At 39.6% G+C, this 15,732-nt stretch overlaps 1 protein-coding gene across 1 annotated transcript in view; it reads right to left on the bottom strand.

The window, feature by feature from the left end:
- The window catches only part of LRBA (LPS responsive beige-like anchor protein), a 432,278-nt gene that overhangs the window by 255,821 nt on the left and 160,725 nt on the right, over positions 1-15,732 (bottom strand). The gene's annotated exons all lie outside the window — the stretch shown is intronic.

The following is a 15,732-nucleotide window of genomic DNA, read 5'->3' as shown; positions in this document are numbered from 1 at the left end:
CTGCCCACAGTAAATCTGTCCAGAGCCAAGCAGAGGATCTTGGTTTGTCATGAATTATTTAACCACATAGCATACACACTCAAGATTTCGCAAATGCCAACATGTTACTGGCCTGACTGCATAATAAAACATAGCTGCATAACCACTTTTATTTTATAGCAAAGTGAATAGCACCATAAAAACAAAGAGGCAAGTTCAGAATAATGAATGCCAGCTAGCTGACCACTCCACTCCCGTGACTCTTCATTAGATTTGGGTAGCCAACTGTTTGCTGTTGTTTGTATAAATATATAACTATAAAAACTAAGGAGAAAATCTACATATCTTCAGACAGACAGAAGACAAAATGCATATGAAGACTGAATTGGTCTTTACCAGATGGCTTCTTGAAGTTGAGCACATTTGCAGGCCAGCATGGGGAAGTTAATCATTTTCCTAGCTGTACTACACCTGTTGTATAAACATCTTCTGGTTGCTGAGGTACTCAAAACCAAATATTAGCAAATAAGAACTGAAAGTCACACCTACAAACAGAACTCAAAACTATGAAAGATTCTTTGTTACAACATTTTCTTATCATTTTGGTTTTGTTGATCTTCTGAAAATCTGTCTGTTAATACAGAACTCAAAAAACGGGTACCAAATTTAGATCACCTCCACATCAAACCACTGTACACGAAGACCCACAACAAATTCAAATATTGGTAGAAACAATAAAGGTTTTTCCCCACTTCAGCACTCCGTGTTTCTAATTTCAGTTTTCATCTGGCAATTCCACAGATCGCATATGCCAGACAAAGCACTTCAGCCTTTGTCAATGATTGGATTATTCTATGATCTAGTTAGTAGAATGGACACAAATGTCTGCCTAACAGCAAAAAAAATTGCTTTATCTTTGTGAAGCACAGCTGATGCAGACACTAGTACAATTATTTCTTAGACCTTAGATAACAGCACAATACCATAATGCTTTTTATGTTTAAAACAGTAGCAATACTTTTTCTATATAAAACTATCTATACATACAAGCATTAGAAAACTGCTGCTGGAAAAAAATAGGCAGGCTATGAATGTTATTTAGATATGTGTATATACAAATATATATATGTCATATAAAGTGAGAGAAAGATAGGAAGAATGTGGAAAAAAACACGAGTAAAATAAAATAGGGGGTTGTGTGGTTTTTCATAGACATTAGATAACAAAAATGCACTAACAGATGAATAAATTTTAAAGAACTATTTTAACACATTTACAAATTTCCTCATAATTTTTTCCCACACCTTAGAGCAATGCTCACCTGATGAACAGACATCCAGAAGGAGTGAAGAATGAGCAGCTGACTTTCCAAGTCAATGAGACATCAAAAATTGGCTTTTGTACTCCTACATAAAGCACTCTGCCACCCCTCTTCACAAAAATGTAAGATGGCTAAATCATAACCAACGCTAAACAAGATTTTTCTAGCTCTTTTAAATACAGCTGTCTTTTCCAATACATTAATCTATTTTGCACCCATGACGATTCTGAGTTCTTTTCAGCACTTTGTAAATGTTTCATAAGCTGTTATTTTTAAGTTGCCTGAAAGGGTAGAATTCTAAAAACAAGTGTATAAGGTAAGCTAAGTAGTAAAATGTTTTAAAGTGCTCTTTAATGGATCCTCCTTTACAATTTGAACAGCAACTTTTCATATCTGACATAAAATCCATAGATATAAATCACATTAGAGGGTTATTCTTTCCCCATTATCAATCTCTGTCTCTTTATGGAACATTAAAGTCACATTTGACCTTAAAACATGATAAAATGGAAATCAAACTAGAATGTTTTGTAAAAGATATAATGAACTTGTACCTCTTTAAAAAAAGTCTCTTTATGATGTAATTTTGAACGCATCCTTCATTAAATACCAACAAAGATTTTCAAAGTGTAGCTGTGACATTCAAATGAAGGAAAAAAATGGTATTTTATTGTCCTGACAACTTCCATGAAAACAGAATCAGCCTGTTACAAAATGGAAATGTATAGGACTCCTCTTTTCAACAAATTCAGCATTTAATATGAATAGAAATTTGCAATTACCCACCAAAACTGAGAGACTCCCACATGCAGCAATCCCATAAGATTATAACATCACTCCAGGAGGGACTCTTAACCATAGCACACTCTTTACAATATATATTTTACAAACAAGAACAGAAAGAAGCCACAGTTCTGCCAAATATCTAGCACGCGCATGTATAGTTACTAACATTAAGAAAGTTTTGCAAGAATAATCTTCTCTTTAGTCATACAGGTGACTCGTCAATTGTTCAGTGGTTCCTTCCCACGATATATGCCAAATATTCAGCAAAAAAGCAGCTATTTCTCTCCCTCCCTCTCTCAAATAATTTTTAATACAGGCGTGAAAGGAGACTGGCTCCACCAAAAGAAATGGAAAGAGACCCATCCCAAAGTAGCTAGTCACCACTAGACTGTTCTGAAAGCACTAAAAAGTCTCCGTTTCTCTACTGTATTTTTTCATTTTCTGGATGTCTTCAGGTTTACCTGATCCACTACTTCCAGAGATGCAATACCAGGATATAGAGCAGTACATGTTAATACTTCACACTAAATCCTGATCATTCCATTTATGTAAAATAAAAATTAAGCTTGATTTTTGTTTGTGCACAAACTCAAAAATATATTTTTACAGTTTTATTTCTTCTTCATTGTTTGATCTCTTGCACTTGCAATATGCACCCTGTCATGCTTGAATATGGTTTTACAGTTAGATACACAGTTGCATGCAAACAAATTTGTCAAACGTCCCTCCACTGGTGCTTTGGCCTACATAATTTTTCTTATCTGTTTGGGCAAGTGTGTAATGAAAGTATAATCACAAAAGTACTGAAGTCACAATCATGATGACACAAAAAATGTCGAAAGGAGAAAAATGTATTTTCATATATACACTCCACAGGTTATCTACAAAAAGTCTTAAATTCAGTGGCTGTTAAAAGTTTTACAAAGGGGAAGTGTGTTAAGCAGAATCCTTTGACACAGCGTGGAGCAGAGGAAAGACCCTTGTTCTCTACCCCTTTGTCCAGGATGGAAGAGAAACCTTCTCTTTGCCATTACTGCACGGCGGAACAGGGTTTTTTCCCTCTCTCCTGTTCCCTGCTTGGACAAGACTGCAAGCTATTCGAACATGTAGGTTATCTGAAGATTTATTTTTAAGGAACAGTAATTCTAAAGGAGCACAAGGTCATCCAAAAGGCAAGTTACAGGTATGAAAATACAATACATTCTGTATGCAGGAAATATTCCAGAAATACTATTGAAAAATACTGACAAGGTGAATTAGCCTATTCTGCCCGTCTATATTTCAGTGAAGAGGATCAATCTAGTGTTTTCAGAGCTATTTTATCTTTGATCTTTATAAAAATGCAAAGTAAAAGATTTCCTCTGCACGGTACCATCTGCACACGCACTTTTGCAGTCCCAAAATTACAATGTAACGCTTTCTACAAACTACAAAAAAGTTTAATAGTGTAGGGTTTTTAAAAGCAATATTGCACCTTTTTACTTTTATTCTTCAACTCAGAGATCACTGAACACTTTTACATATGCCAGTTCCTTTGTCTAATTTGGCTAAAAGCTACTTGCTTTGTGAATAACATGTCTCAGAGGGTGTCATTTAAGAGGAAAAGTCATCCATAAGATAATGTGTAGTCTTGCCAGTAATGCAAATTCCCTACAAATAAGGATATTTTAGTAAATGAAGGAGCTCCTCAATCCTCTGCTTTCACAGATCTTTGCACTTGACCTCTGACCTGAGGTTTAAAGTCTGGACTAAAAATGCTACCCAGGGAAATCTTACAAAGACTCCTGAATAAGACTTAGAAAAATGAAAGCTTAAAACCTCAACAGCGAACAAAAGTCAACCAATGACAACGTCTGACAGCCACCGTCAATTCTGAAGTGATGCCTCTGTCATCCAACGACTCAAAGTATTGATTTCTCTCAGCATGAAAAAAGCTTAAGCCAATGAAATAGATATAGCATCATCCCCCCGATAATAGCCATCAAGGTTAACATCAGCAGAACACTTATCAAAGTATCGCTTCTATTTCTTCTTGTTTTAATGGACTGAACACAATGCAATGGCTTCTCATCTCTGCAACCTATAGTTTTCCAAACCTCATTTATCCACTTCTGCAGCCTTTTATCTGATTTGAAGATTAAAAAGAATCTGCATCTAAATCAACTGTTTGTAATACAAATATGGGGAGGGAGGGGGAAGGGGGGGAATAGAAAAAAAGGTGGTTTTGTAGCCAGACATTCCTGGGGAAAAAACCCATGCATTTAAAATCACAAGAGGGGGAAAAAAAAAAAAAACAAACACAGTTGACTTAGATCACACCAAACACAGGCTGGTAAAACTATGGTCATGACCAGAAAAAAGCCTACCACAGTCAATTTGGGTTAGTGATTAGAGAGAAATGCAAGGATCTCAAGAGACATCTGGTTCTAATCTGTGCCAAGTCAACAGCTTTATTTTTTACCTTTAAGCCTCACCATATTAAGCTTTAGTAAACCCAACTAAACACTAGGCAACAGCATTTTTACTGAGATTGCATCTTTCAAATGAACCCAATTTAGTAGAGTAGGTAAATGAGACAAGAGTTCAACTGTATATATAAATGACTGACAGAATAAATAAATAGTAAAGAGAAGAGACAAATAACATCAGATTTATTCTGCAGTATCCATTAGTACCATAGACTTTTTTTTTTACCTTTTTCTTTGATGCTTATCTAATTGGTATTATATGTGTTACAGTAGCACCTTTGGATCACAATCAAAGACAAAGCTTTACACAAACAAGTAAGAGCCTTACTCCTTGCTAGAAACTGCTATTTGCTATACGTGCCCTACATTATTCCAATACTCTAACTCTCTAAGCATCACTGCTAACCATTAGCATAAACAATAGGCAGAGACAAATGTTATTTTTGAACCCAAGAAGCCAGTTCTTACTGTACATATGCCCAAATGTTTTGCATTCAAAGCATGCACTAGGATAGACACTTTCCTCCCTCTCTCTTTTGCAAATACAGTTTATGTCTGCAGTCCCTTCATACTGTTCTTGTTTTAAAACAGCCTAAGATCCTAAAAACATTACGCTCAGGCATTATATTTGAGATCCTTTGGGTCCACACCTTCCAAGTACAAGGCATTTTTCAAGCTAGAAATAATCAAAGTACAATTCCCCTGTGCTCTAGAAACAGTAAAGCTCAGCACTTCCGCATAGGTGGCTCTGTGCTCTCAGATTAGATATTAAGCAAAGAAGGAGCCAGTGATGATCTTTCAAGCCATTTCCCAACCACACTGCATCAACCTTGTGACACTCAACTGCTTCAACACCACCACAGAGATTAGTACTGTATTCACTAAGAACTTCTAGTCCAATGCAACAAATGAATCAGATCCATGAACAACTTCTGGAACTGACAAACTCACTTATTTTATAAGTAACATCCACTTTGTCCAGCAAATGAGACATACACTTACATAATCTAAGGATTCACTACACATTCTTAGTGAGGGCCAAATTAAGGCTGCACTGCTCTGATTTTTCATAACTGTTGGATATTTGGTTTTACAATCTTCTCAGATTGTCATTTCTACGCAACTTAATTTTTAAAAAGGTGGAAAAATACCTTTTACTCATGTGAAGGGGGTGTCGCCCTCTATGTCAATGACCAGCTGGAGTGCATGGAGCTCCTCCTGGGGGTGGAGGAGGAGCCGTCTGAGAGCTTATGGGTCAGGACTAAAGGGAGGGCAGGGACAGGTGACATTATAGTGGGGGTCTGCTACAGGCCACCCGACCAGGAAGACCGAACGGATGAGGCCCTCTATAGACAGATAGGAACAGCCTCACGTTCACAAGCCCTGGTCCTCACGGGGGACTTCAGCCACCCCAATATCCATTAGAGGGACAACACAGCAGGGCACAAGCAGTCCAGGAGGTTCCTGGAATGCGTTGATGACAACTTCCTTCTCCAAGTGACAGAGGAGCCAACGAGGAGAGGTGCTATGCTGGACCTTGTTCTCACCAGCGAGGAGGGGCTGGCAGGGAATGTGAAGCTCAAGGGCAGCCTTGGCTGCAGTGACCATGAAATGGTGGAGTTCAAGATCCTTAGGGCAGTGAGGAGGGCGCACAGCAAGCTCGCTACCCTGGACTTCAGGAGAGCAGACTTTGGCCTCTTCAGGGATCTGCTTGCTAGAGTACCATGGGATACAGCCCTGGAGGGAAGAGGGGCCCAAGAAAGCTGGTTAATATTCAAGGATCACCTCCTCCAAGCTCAGGAGCGATGCATGCCAACAGAGAGGAAGTCAGGCAAAAACACCAGGAGGCCTGCGTGGATGAACAAGGAGCTCCTGGACAGACCCAAACACAGAAAGGAAGCCTACAGAGAGTGGAAGCAAGGACAGGTAGCGTGGGAGGAATACAGAGAAATTGTCCGAGCAGCCAGGGATCACATTAGGAAAGCCAAAGCCCTGACAGAATTAATCTGGCCAGAGACATCAAGGGCAACAAGAAAATCTTCTATAGGTACGTCGGTGATAAAAGGAAGGCTAGGGAAAATGTGGGCCCTCTCCGGAAGGAAACGGGAGAGCTGGTTACCCGGGACATGGAGAAGGCTGAGGTACTCAACGACTTTTTTGCCTCAGTCTTCACCGGCAAGTGCTCCAGCCACACCGCCCAAGACACAGAAGGCAAAGGCAGGGCCTGGGAGAACCAAGAACTGCCCACCGTAGGAGAAGATCAGGTTCGAGACCATCTAAGGAACCTGAAGGTGCGCAAGTCCATGAGACCTGATGTGAGGCATCCACGGGTCCTGAGGGAACTGGCGGATGAAGTGGCTAAGGCACAATCCATCATATTTGAGAAGTCGTGGCAGTTCGGGCAAGTTCCCACTGACTGGAAAAAGGGAAACATAACCCCTGTTTTGAAAAAGGGAAAAAAGGAAGACCCGGGGGAACTACAGGCTGGTCAGTCTCACCTCTGTGGCCAGCAAGATCATGGAGCGGTTCCTCCTGGAAACTATGCTGGGACACTATGGAAAATAAGGAGGTGATTGGTGACAGCCAGCATGGCTTCACTAAGGGCAAATCATGCCTGACAAATTTGGTGGCCTTTTATGACAGGGTTACAGCGTTGGTGGATAAGGGAAGAGCAGCTGACGTCATCTATCTGGACTTGTGCAAAGTATTTGACACTGTCCCGCACGACATCCTTGTCTCTAAATTGGAGAGACATGGATTTGACGGATGGACCACTTGGTGGATAAGGAATTGGCTGGATGGTTGCAAAGAGTTGCGGTCCACGGCTCGATGTCCAAGTGGAGACCAGTGATGAGTGGTGTCCCTCAGGGGTCTGTATTGGGACTGGCGCTGTTTAACATCTTTGTCGGCAACATGGACAGCGGGATGGAGTGCACCCTCAGCAAGTTTGCAGATGACACCAAGCTGTGTGGCGCAGTCGACACGCTGGAGGGAAGGGATGCCATCCAGAGGGACCTTGACAGGCTTGAGAGGTGGGCCCATGCGAACCTCATGAAGTTCAACAAGGCCAAGTGTAAGGTCCTGCACATGGGTCGGGGCAATCCCAAGCATGGGTAGAGGCTGGGCGATGAGTGGATTGAGAGCAGCCCTGCAGAGAAGGACTTGGGGGTGTTGGTTGATGAAAAACTGAGTATGAGCCAGCAATGTGTGCTCACAGCCCAGAAAGCCAGTTGCATCCTGGGCTGCATCAAAAGAAGCATGGCCAGCAGGTCGTGGGAGGTGATTCTGCCCCTCTACTCTGCTCTCATGAGACCCCACCTGGAGTACTGCATCCAGCTCTGGGGCCCCCAGCATAAGGAAGACATGGACCTGCTCGAGTGGGTCCAAAGGAGGGCCACGAAGACGATCAGAGGGCTGGAGCACCTCTCCTATGAGGAGAGGCTGAGAGAGTTGAGGTTGTTCAGCCTGGAGAAGAGAAGGCTCCGAGGAGACCTTGTAGCAGCCTTCCAGTACTTAAAGGGGGCCCACAGGAAAGATGGGGAGGGACTCTTTATCAGGGATTGTAGTGATAGGACGAGGGGTAACTGTTTTAAACTGAAAGAGGGTAGATTTAGATTAGATATGAGGAAGAAATTCTTTACTGTGAGGGTGGTAAGACACTGGAACAGATTGCCCAGAGAAGTTGTGGATGCCCCCTCCCTGGAAGTGTTTAAGGCCAGGCTGGATGGGACTTTGAGCAACCTGAACTAGTGGAAGGTGTCCCTGCGCATGGCGGGGGGTTGGAACTAGATGATCTTTAAGGTCCCTTCCAACCCAAACCATTCCATGATTCTATGAAAACATATATATAGGTCTCAAAGTGGGCCAAATACAAAGACTTCTATCACTTCAACCAAAGCAAAACAGTATTTGATTGTTACCTTGTCTGCAACCAGTAGTTAAAGATGTGTAAGCGACTTGTTACTGCCAGAAGAGAAATACAGCATTTAGTTCCAGTCTCCAAAGGTGCAGTGGAAACTGTGGAAACTGGCCTAGGGAACTGTCTCAATTCTACTTTCAATGCTCCCCAGCTTTTCTTTCTGTTCTTGCCTTTTATCTGCAGGCTCTTTCTCATAATACCCACCCAAACTTCAGCTTTTGTTCTTGCTGTTAGTACCTTACTCTAGCAACAGCATCAGGACACTTCCTCCCCTCTGTACAGTATGAACACTAAGTGGAAGTAGGGGAAATAGTTATCATCCACTGCAATGGTGGTGCTGTCAGCTCAGGAAACATTTGCCAAGTAAGTCTTGCTGTGGCTTTCAATCCATTCTTCCAGATGTTGTGAAAATCTTCGTATGACCAGGGGCCAGATGGCACATTTCCAATTAAATCCAACAAACTAAAGCTCTGAAATGTCCTTATTCACTAACTGTGACCACCACCTCTCCAACTGTCTTGTTCCACTGAGGCAGAGCAAGGACCTCTGTTACCTGTCAGGTAGGTAGAAAGTAGTCCAACAGTTTTGGCCCCAGCAGCCAAATAATTACTTCCCTAGGATTCAGAATCCCAGACACCCTACTGCCAGCACAGTTCTTTTACAACTTACAGCACCAAGACTTGGCACAGGAGTGACGCTTGAATAGATTGAAAGTCACATGCAGTTCAGATGGCACAGATAAACCCTAAATGAAGTCTCTAAGAGCAGGTAACACACACTATTGAGTATTTTTAACAATGCAACTTACTAATTAAGAAGCCCTTAAAGATACTACATAAAGAGCAATTTTTCACAAGTTTTGTGTCAGATAAATTCCGAATCATTTTTCATAATAGGAGCAAAAGGTACATTTCTCACAGTGGGGAAACAATAATACCTCAAAACACAGGAAAAAGGGAAATTCTCAATGAAAGAAGTAGTAATATTTTTTAATGTTTTAATTTGGAAACATTTGCCAACCTTCTTTTCCAAAACAAACAAACAAAAAATCTAAACCTTAAAGTAATTCAACCTCTGAGAGCACAAAGAATGGAAAAATTTAACCAGAATGATTCAGATGATAAGCAGATAAACCAAAAGATAATTTAAGAACCTTATTACAAAATACCTTGTACCACTTTAATCTATAAATGTAGCTTCAGCCTCTGGCTATAACAAAGTGAAAGGCATTTGTATGTGTTAAAATTCTTTAATTTCTATAGCTATCAAAGGCACAACTATAAATACTTAGATATATTAGTATTTAACACGACTTATGTTAATTGTCTCAACACCTACCTTACAGGAACATGTATTCCTATATAGGACTCATTTTTATTATTATATAAGAACTCACATTCATATTATATGTAGAATACAACACAAAAATAATCAATATACCTCTGTTGATTGTGTTATTTATTGTTTGATATTCCTGCTACATCACACTCACTAAATTTCCTTATAGATTTGCAAAACACATGCAAAGCAAATTCATTTCCAGCCAAAATCTCTATATAAACAGTTTCCAAGATTATATAAAGTTCCAGATTTCCAAAAGACAGAAACATTAGCCCCTTGAGATATCCCTGCAGCCTGGGGTCTGTGTTTCTATTTCTATTTTCTACATAGTTCCCCTCAAGCGCTTTTCAGCTTTCCCTGTTTAGTGTTTTGGTTTGAGAACACAACTCTGACTTTAATCCAGGAGCTTCAGAATGTATCAAAATATACCAACTCATGAACAAAGAACAGAGAAATCACATTAATTTGAGATAACAAGACATTCAGGCATAACAGTTTCCTATCTTGCCATGACTGGTTGCATGCCAGTGACAAGCACATCTCTAATAAGCTTCAGTACTTTGGATACCAAGTTGGTTTCAGACCTGACTGGGCTCCTTAAGAGGTCACTTATGATGCTTAATGCAAACAAACAAAAAAAAAATTAAAAAAAATTTTAGTTTGCCATCCTGTAAATGTGTTCTGTACTCTGATAATAGAATCAAAGGCATGTTTTGAAAGTATTCTACTCTGTATAGTAGTCTAGTACTCACTAGACGTTAAGAACAAAGGGAAAAATACCATCAGTACACAACAAAATCAATGTATACACAGGGATACATAATGGCAATTAAGGTAGATGTAGGAACAAATCACCTATCATTCTGCACCAGCAACAGAGGAAGCTTTAAAAGCATTCTGTGCCATATTAGGCAAACCTTTTGTGAAACCTCAGCTATGAAACATTCAGACATGAACACAAAGTCACGACCCAAAAGGTAACCCATCTGTCCTTCACCAGCTTCTATCATGCTTGCTCCAAGAGCTAATTTAGTGGACTCGATCTCTGACAGTTCAGGACCTTTTCAGTCTCTCACAGTGGAGAATGATCACCTTCACTGGCACATATCCTTGAGCAACACTGCCAAATAGGACAAACATGTTTGCTGGCAAAGTATTTCCTTCTAACACCCAGAAAAAAAACTTTAGTTTCTGCCGTTAAGTCTTTGCACCTTGATCTGTATCTGCAGAAACATTTTACCTTGTTATTAAGGAAAAGTATTAAGGGCTTCTTTTTTTGTCAGAGGAATTTCGAATTACTATCAAAGAATCTGTGAAAAAAGAAGGATTATATGGTATTTTATTCAAAAGTCTATTAAAAAATAACACGCTCAGCGCTGCTGATTCACGAGTTTCTAACTTACACTCCAAACTTGCTCTTCACCTTATGGTAAACTACAGTTCTTGAGACACTTATTCTTTGGAGGACCAAGTATTTTAAAAGCAGAATATTTTGATTAAGATGATGATGAAATGGCAATGATTAAAAAAAAAAATCCAGAAGCAAATGTGAAGGATTCTTAAAATATGGTCTTTTATAGGAGTCATTCTTTAAAATCATTCCTAGCCACTTACTTTGGAAATATGTTAAGCAGTCACAATCCCAGCTTTAGCTTAACCTCTGCCTTATCTTAAAGCCTCCTGTCAGAATTCCTATAGCATCAAACTATGAAAAGCAAATTATTTTAACTCTATTTTTTCCCCTCTCCTTTTTTCAGTAGTTTATGTCTTATATTACATTCCAACTAGCATATGAGGTTTTTTCCTTTGTGATTGGTTCTCATGCGTTTATGTAACACAAATTTTGGAATTTCAGAACAGCATGAGATAGGTATGAATAGGTTTGGTTTTTAATTAACATTTTTTTTATTCAGAAAAAGTTCTACCACCCTTGAAAGGTTGACATTTGGCTTTAAAAATTGTTGGGGGAGGATAATTTAATTTCTTTTTAAAACTGTGTGATTTCACTATCCATAAAAAGACAGCATTTGAAATAGTCTGACTATTCAAAGTGTGAGAAGACAACAATCTCTGCTTTAATTTACAGCAAAGTTAAAAACACTCATTCATACAACTCTAGATCCTTATACTGAGTGATATGGAACAAGGACTAAAAATACTCCATAACAATTGCTTTAAAATTTGTATTTTTCTTGCTCACTTGGTTTAAATGAAAAGACCGCAATGATGCAAGAGTCAGTATTGCCACTACCACGGGTGCTACCTTCAGAGAAATGAAGTACTATGTAGCACCAAGCAGTTTCTACTGGCATCATCCTTTATGTTGTCAACATTTAAAATAAAAACAAACAAACAAAACAAAACAATTAAAAAAAAGAGAGAATACTCCATAAACATATTCATTTACACTTACATATAAGATCCATTTCCTGAGTTTCCCCTTTATTTCTCATTTCAATATTAAATACCAGAACTTATGAAACGTCCTATTCCAAGGCTCTGATGTTCTTGTCTAGTTTTATTTTTGGCTTTGTTTCAGTTCAGCATGCAAGGTTTTTCTGTCTGGTTGGTTTTTTTAAATGGTATGAGGGTGTTTTCATACTACCACTCGATAACAGTTATCAGCATTTGTTACAAACAGCTGAACTCACGGACGTTGGTGTAATGGCACAAAACAGATTACACAGTACAACTGCACAAATCCTGCTTAATCAGATTTCACTAATTGACTTTAATTTGGTGTAAAATAAACTCAATACTTGGAACTTGTTATGTTTAGAGCACAATAGCCATGCAGGATAAAAAAGCAACACAAATTCTGTGGATTTTTAAAACAAGAATCTGAGATTTGATGTGAATTACAGTTCACTTGTTAACATTATAGGTATTGAAAGAAAGTACAGTGACTAATCAAAACCACCAGCTTCCACCAAGCATGCACAAAAATAAAAGAAACTACTGACATGATATAAAACATTATATAAAACACATGTAAGTCACAGTTATTGGACATACCAAAGAGCCATGTAACAACATTTCTCACACACTTTAACAGCTTCAGTTACACTGTAGCCAATAATCTACCTCTGTCTACTTCTAATATTCCAAATTTCTGAGTACCTTCAAACAACTGCATTCAAAAATAACCTGAGAAACGTTCCTCCCTCCTCTGCTGCCAACCATATGAAATTGCCTTACAAAACAGTGTTGGTCAATGCCAAGACGGGTGATGCTGGCTTCAAGGTTACCAACAACTGCTTAGAAATGAGATATCTGGGGTTTCTAACAGGCAGCATAGGAAAAAATAACCAAAAATATTTCAGAAGTCAGAATATCTGATTTTTTTCTTCTGTAATTATTTAACACATTCAGGACTAATGGTAGCATAATTTAGAGACGTCTGTAGGTGGCGTAAGGGTCTCCTGGGGCTGAGGGCCAGCATAGAGCCAGCACAGCTGAGGATGACCCTGTCCTGCTGGTGGCAGCGGAGAGAGGCTGCCCCACAGGCTGGCCAGAGGCCAGGGCCAACTCCCCATTCTAGTGATGCCCACCACTTTGCTTTCCAGGCCCCCAGCCATGGTGCAGGTGGGCTTCCCAGCCTCAGGCTGGCCTTGGTCCTGTGGCCCTGCCTTATTGTAGGGGGTCCGTGCTGGCCCTGGCCACCCTCCCCCAGGGCTGCCCTGCTCTTCTTATGGTGGGTGGCAGGTTGGAGATGCTTGGTGAGGTCCTGCCCAGGAGGCTGTGGTACTGCAGTAGGTGCCCAACTTACCCCCCTGTGGGGCACTGCTGGCCGTTGTGGCACCCTGACAGTGTGCTGTAAGTCTCTGGTCCCAAGTTACAACAAAATTTGTTTCACAACTGCCATATATTCTCTATAATATAGTAACCCATCCAATAACTGAGCATTTTGCTTGCTTTGTCTGTCACCTCCTTTAAATATTTCTGAGGCAAGAATTGGCACCGGTCACGAAAGATGGAAACACAAATTGTTCCAAGGGCAACACACAATTCAGGACAGTTTGACAAGATTTAAATCTCAAGTTTCCGCAAGGACAGGCAGAGAGAAGGGTGGAAGGAGCATGAACATCTCAAAATCCATTATGCCATAACCTTGGCATCACTACTTAGACCCAGAATTTGTTCCAACAAATTTTTCACAAAAAATCAGTATCTTGGCACTAGGGCACAAAGGAAAAAAAAGTGTAATGATGACCAAAGCGCTCGCACTGCTCATCATTATAGTCACTATCATTGCCTTCCAAGCCCTACTTCCAAGAGATATCTAAAACTTTTCTTTTAAGATGGCCAGAAATCTTTGAAGATGCATTTTCTAAAAAGTGAATTAATAACAGGGACCTAGAAATGTGAGCAGGAAAAAGGTGGGAGGGAGAAGAGGAGTGGTGAGGAAAGTATCAGGAAACGTATCTTCTTCCTTGTATGAAACAGAACAGTGAGGACAGTTTGGTTTTCTGAACGGTAAGATTTTTTTAAAGGATTGACTCTGCCACTTCCAGTAGGACTTCAGATTAACAGTGAAATCCAGAGGTCTCTAAGTCACTTGGCACCTTCCCCTACACAGTGATCATCTGAAGAGCCACTTAACTGCCTGATAGATCTTCCTTTTCATGATCTAAGACCATCTCAAAGGGATTGGCTCAGTTTTGTCCTATTTAGGTCAAAGAGAAAAACCAGTAGGCGGACTCATTCTGTAAACGTTTCTATGAAAGAATCAGATGAAGCGGGAAGAAAAAGATTCAAAAAAATCTATTACAGTGATTCCCATTTAAAAGCTAATATAGGAAAGTTAAGATGAAAAGTTAGACTGCAAAGCAGTGAGATAGAGGTGGCAATGTGAAAGTACCTTTCAGTTCCTGTTAAGAATTCCGATTAGTGCAGTCTTGTTCCCTTTCCTGGAAAGTTGTATAGGTCTACTCAGAAATAAAAGGCTACCTTTATAAAAGATTAGGAATGTCACCCTTGGCTGGGTGTGGCTTTACAGTTTTCCACCATTTCCTTCCCTGGATCCCAGACAGATTTCAAGCCCCATCTACTACAAAATAAAGATCATTTTAGCAATTTAATTGTAAAACTCTCATTTAAACATTTACTGTCTCTTTTCAACCATCACTCATGGAGGTATTTATTTCAGCACGGTCACTATATTTTGTATTCAGAACAGAGCATTCTCAATGAAAGGCTGAAGCTTTCATTGGAATGAGAAATATCAATTCAGGATAAACTATTACACTGGATGCAATATTTTGCACAACTTCCTCCTCAATAATATTCCAATAAATGAAAGAGAAAAATACTTTGTGTGACTAAGAAATATAGGTAACATTGAAAACCTTAACTGTAAATGCCTTCAGGCTCTACTGATGAACTTTTCTAAACATCTCAGTATCTTAATGCATACGTTTTACTTTCCACATTGCCCCAAAGGTGATTTTCATAAGCCACTTTCATGAACATCAAAAAATGTGCATGAATCAACTTTGTCATGCCTAAATGAGGAGACTGCATTAACTACAAGACGAGACTATGCATACTATGATTTGAGTGCAAACAAGAGAATGACCAGGGTATCTATAGCTTACATAATCAAGAAGCCATAGGTCAAGACAAACAACTACTCAAACTATGGACTAGACTTTCAATACAGACTTCTATATGGTCAGGTATGCTATGTCTTTTAGGCACATCCAAACCTGTTTTGGGGTTGCAAATAAATCTAACATGAAGATACTTGTTCTCCCTTTCTATTATAGAAATATCAGTGTGCAAGTGCTTGGATGAATCCTCCAGATAAACAGTGGACTTTACTTTCCAAAGCTGATAAGGGTCAGCGTTTTAAAAATAAAATCTTTTTGAGGATATACGCATAACTACCTTCAGCTGCAGACAGCAGTTTAATGGGT

The sequence above is a fragment of the Gymnogyps californianus genome, chromosome 4 (genome assembly GCF_018139145.2).
Source record: "Gymnogyps californianus isolate 813 chromosome 4, ASM1813914v2, whole genome shotgun sequence".
Lineage (NCBI taxonomy): Eukaryota > Metazoa > Chordata > Aves > Accipitriformes > Cathartidae > Gymnogyps > Gymnogyps californianus.
The sequence above is the reverse complement of the archived record's forward strand: the minus strand, read 5'-3'. Positions and strand labels throughout refer to the sequence as shown.